Source organism: Mustela nigripes, chromosome 12 (assembly GCF_022355385.1).
Source record: "Mustela nigripes isolate SB6536 chromosome 12, MUSNIG.SB6536, whole genome shotgun sequence".
Taxonomy (NCBI): domain Eukaryota; kingdom Metazoa; phylum Chordata; class Mammalia; order Carnivora; family Mustelidae; genus Mustela; species Mustela nigripes.
This window is the reverse complement of record NC_081568.1, coordinates 92102858-92108127: the sequence shown is the minus strand read 5'-3', so window position 1 is coordinate 92108127 and position 5270 is coordinate 92102858.

The window sequence follows — 5270 nt, the reverse complement described above, 5'->3', positions numbered from 1 at the left end:
AGGCAGAGAGGCAGGCAGAGAGGCAGGCAGAGAGGCAGGCAGAGAGGCAGGCAGAGAGGCAGGCGGAAGCAGGCTCCCTGCTGAGCAGAGAGCTGGATGTGGGGCTTGATCCCAGGACCCTGGGATCATGACCTGAGCCAAAGGCAGAGGCTTTAATCCACTGAGCCACTCAGGTGCCCCCATTTTAGAGTATTTTTATTATTCCCCCAAGTAAGTGCCAATCTGTTAACAGGTGCTCCTTATTTCCCACTAAACCCAGAACCCCAGGCAACTACTAATCTACTTTCTGTCTCTGACTTTGCCTATTAAGGACATTTCATATAATATATAGTCTTTTGTAAAGGGCTTATTTTACTTAGCATAATGTTTTAAAGGTTATCCATGTTGTGTTAGGTATATTTAGATATTTTAGGTACTTTTACATATATAAAAAATATATATTATATATATTTTAGGTATATTTATATATATAAAATATATGCATATTTATATATAGATGTATTAGGTATATTTATATAACCAAATAATATTTATTTTTATAGCTTTACTACATTTTATTAATTCATCCATTAATGAACATTTGGGTTGTTTGCACTTTTTGGCTATTATGGATAATGCTGTTGTGAACATTTGTGTACAAATTCCTGCGTGGGAATGTTTTCATAATCTTGGATATAAAGGAAGGAGTAGAATTGCTGAGTCATGTGCCATCTATATGTTTAAGATTTTAAGGAACTTAAAAAATGTTTTCCAAAGTGGCTGCATTTTTCTGCTTTTCTGCATTCCTACCAACTATGTAAAAGGGTCCCTTCCAATGTCTCCTTGCCAGGACTTGTTATTATCTGTGTTTTGATGGTAGCCATCTTAGTTTGTCGGTGGTGCTCTCTCTTTGTGGTTTTTGTTTGCCTTTCTCTAATAACCATTGATATTGAGCATCTTTTCATGTGCTTGTTGACTATTTGCATATCCTATCTAGAGAAATAGCTATTCAAGTTCTTTTCTCACTTTTAAACTCAGATGGTCTTGTTGTTATTGAGTTGTGGAAGTTTTTTCTATATGCCGGATGCTAGAATCTTACCAGAAGATAGTCATGTTGGGAAAGCACTCAGGCTTTCACGGTTTTCTATGTTGTTTACTCTGGGTTTTTTATAGCTGTGCTTTATCAGGTTGAGGAAATTTCTTTATTTTCCTACTTTGTTGAGTGTTTTTATCATGAAGGTGTGTTGGATTTTATCAGATGCTTTTTCTTGATCAATTAAGATGATCTTATGTGCATTTTTTTGCTTTGTTCCATTGATATGGTGTATTACACTAATTTGTTTTCAGGTGTGAAACCAACCTTAGATTCTTGGACTAAATCTCACTTAGTCATGATCTATAATTCTTTTTATATGTTGCTGGAATGGATTTGCTAGTAGTTTTATATCTATATTTATATGGGATATCGGTCTATAGTTTTCAGTTTCTGTTATAGCTCTGTCCAGTTTTGATACCACATTGCAAATGTGTAATGATGCCCTATTTATGAACATGCACATGTTGTTTAAGGTTTAGGAGGGATTGACCATGCATGGAGGTGTAAGAAACATCCTAATGAATTTTAGTTACTGTAAAGGATCTGAGTGGGTCACCACAATTCTAGAAACAACCAGATAATCATTGATGATGCTAACATTAGTGTTCACGCTTTCTTTTGGTTGTAAAAACATCTTATTATGGTTTAATAATGTATCAGAGCACATTTGTGGTCGTCAATATTTAAAACCTTTTCTTCCTTAGTATATAGCTAAACTACATTTTCCAGTCTTTCTTCTTGTAGGGTGTGACCATCAGGGTGGGTCAGGCTAATGTAATTTGTTCAGACTGATATCACCACTTTGAGGGTTTGACTGTAAAGAGCTCCCGAATGATCTTTTCTCATTTGGTAGGTAAATGGAGAGGACTCCCTGGTCAGAGAGGAGTATGGGGTCACATTTGTAAAGAGCTGGATCTCTAATTCTCTAGGTAGATCAGTCTTCCCCATCCCCCTCCCCACCAACCAGGCTTTGACTGTGATACTAACAGAAATGAAAGCTGAGTTTAATTTAATTAAACTAAGGTTATTTTTAGGTTGTCTGTGCAGAAGTTAGTATGTTCTGATCAATATATCAAAATAAAATATAAACTATCCCATCAGTGAGGCTGCACTAGATAAATGAAGTAACTACCAGCTGCTCTTCATTTTGGTCAAGGTCATGAACCTGCTGGGAAGAGATGAACATAGGCCAAGATGTCACATCTTCCTTGTATATTCTGAACAATACTGGGAAGCCAGGAGGAAGCCTTGTGCCCATCACTGATGCCTTAGTTCAGAGACTTAGCTTTGCTCTGGCTTTAGTTTTATAGAGTGCGTTCACAACAATGCCCCTGAGCCACATCTTTGGGTCTTTGGGAAAATTATAAGATAGACACAATTGATTTTCAATGGCTTTTGCTTTCTTTGAGGTCTCCTTTTCTTTCATTATGCTTTCCCCATTAGGCTCTCAAAATCTGCACTACATGTCTCCCTAAGGAAGTTTCTGACTTGCAAATTTTATTTCCCATTCTTTCAATTTTGGATTATGCTAAAGGTTGTGGAGGAACAAGCCAGACCAGAAGCAGACAGAAAGTTGACTAAGTTGACTGGAATCATGAGATACAATGATGACTTTCCTTTTTCATTTGGACAATTGAAATGAGGACTATAGAATGAATACCTTGTGATTTGGTGTATTACCATGGGTATTACATGTATAATTTGTCCCAAGGGAAATGAAATTATCTGGACCATGCTTTTCCAATGACAGTCTTCCAAGCTCATGTGTTCATACATGTAAGTAGATAACAATAAGATGACAAATGGCCAAGGAACTTTCCTATATTACAACATGAGATTATTTAAGAATTCTCTAGCAGGGGCACCTGGGTGACTCAGTGGGTTAAAGCCTCTGCCTTCAGCTCGGGTCATGATCCCAGGGTCCTGGGATCGAGCCCCGCATTGGGCTCTCTGCTCAGTGGGGAGCCTGCTTCCTCCTCTCTCTCTACCTGCCTCTCTGCCTACTTGTGATCTGTCTGTCAAATAAATAAATAAAAATCTTAAAAAAAAAATTCTGTAGCATATTTAGATGGCTATTGCAGTAGAATAGCTTAGATGAGTATAATGGAGGAAGGACTGAAACAGTAATGATTAATAACACAGAGCTGCAAAGAAAGCGCTGAGAGGCCTGGGAGATGGGCTGAGTGTGAAAAATGGTGTTGGAGAGGAACCCACATTGGGAGATGGGGGAAGATTGGAATAGACTAGAAATAGGGAATTGAAGAACAGAAGGTGCTACTTTGGGAGAGAAGAAACAGGCCTTTGATAAATGTCCCGAATTCAATTTTAGTCTTTTTTTTTTTTTTAAAGGTTTTGTTCATTATTTGAGAGAGGGATAGAGAAGACAGAGCCCACGGGTGGGGGGCGGGGAGGCAGAGGGAGAAACAGACTCCCCGCTGAGCAGGGAGCCCAATGAGTGGCTCGATCCTAGGAACCTGGGATCATGACCTGAGCTGAAGGCAGATGCTTACCTGACTGAGCCACCCAGATGTCCTAATTTTAGTCTAAAAAGGAAAGAAAGCAGCTCTGGGGTAAGAGGTATGGGGACACAGAGAGGTGGTGCAGGCATTGCATGAGGAATGCTAGCTAACATAATAGGCTGTGCTGTGCTGTCATGAGAGACATAAACATGTCTTTTTCTTTCAGAGAAAAGGAGCCCCAAGTATGTCTCTAGAGACTGCGCAAATGGAAGCAACAAAGAAGAAAGATCGAAGACAGGAAGAACTGAAGATTTTTGTGAATGAGGGGGTCACTGAAGGAGCCAAGTCTTAAAGAAGGCAAGAGGTTGAAGGATTGAGCTCTGAGGTGGAGACTTTCTGTGAGACAGGAGATGAAGGGACACATATGAAGAGGTAGAGAGAATCCAGCTTTGGGAAGAAAGGAAGCTATTGTATGAGGATCAACCTGTCAGGGATTTCATTCGAGAGTTATGTACCACAGGTCATATTGATGCCACAGGTCAGTTGATGCCGCAGGTCAACAGTTAAAATGAAAGTACACTTGTGCTGGAGAATCTGCTACCTGGGAGCCAAATGAAATTGCATGGAATTGGAGGCTGTAAGAGGTACCTGCTGAGAGTAGCCTTGGAGTTTGAGCTGTCTTTATACTAGTCTAGATATGACCTCTTTTTTGGTCCCTTCTGGCCTGGCTTCCTCCATCACCACCTTTGGCATGGTTTGAAATCAAGAGAATGGGAAATCAAACATAAGGGTCCCTTCGAGGGCTGGCGGTTGCTCTGATTTCCTCCACTTCACCATTGCCTCTAAGAATATGTGGAATCCTTCACTATTGAAGCTTTGACAAACAGGAGAGAATTTATGCCTGATAATTTTTTTATTCAAGAAGTAAGATAACAAGTGATAAGAGTGAGGGCAATGATGTTGTCAAGGTACATAAGGTCTAGAATAGTTAATACAGCTAAAATTATACTAGCACTTTTAGAACAGGGATTCTTAAACTGTCAAGCAGCTCAGGTTTTGAGTTATCTGCTGATACTAGACGTCTGGCTTTGTACTAAATCAGATGCATGCGAATGGCTAACTCTTAGCTTATTTTGTGGTTCTTTCCCAACTCTCCCTGGTTGCCAAACCCTATTGCTCTACCTCTGGGTCTCTCATATATGCTCTTCCTATTTTTAGGTTTTAGTTCATGCCTTTAATTCGTGATTGCCTGATTGTTCCAGCTTCCTATATTACCTTATATTCCATCTTTTTACTCACTTCTCCTTTTATTCAGTCTTGAGTACCACTATTAAATCAACATCTTATGGCAAAAGATTCCCCATATTCAAGTGTACTTCTCAAAATATAACCAATTTCTCCTAACCTCATGCTGAGATTAAACAGGATAATATCTGGAGATATTTAGAACAACTCTTTTTTTTTTTTTTTTAAGATTTTACTTATTTATTTGACAGAGATCACAAGTAGGCAGAGAGGCAGGTAGAGAGAGAGAGGAGGAAGCAGGTTCCCCACTGAGCAGAAAGCCTGATGCGGGGCTCAATCCCAGGACCCTGAGATCATGACCTGAGCCGAAGGCAGAGACTTAACCCACTGAGCCACCCAGGCACCCAGAAAAACTCTTTTCTATAGTACCTACTTAACAAATGTTACTGGACTTTTACTCAAGGCAAAACATGTGATTGGGTTGTTCATTG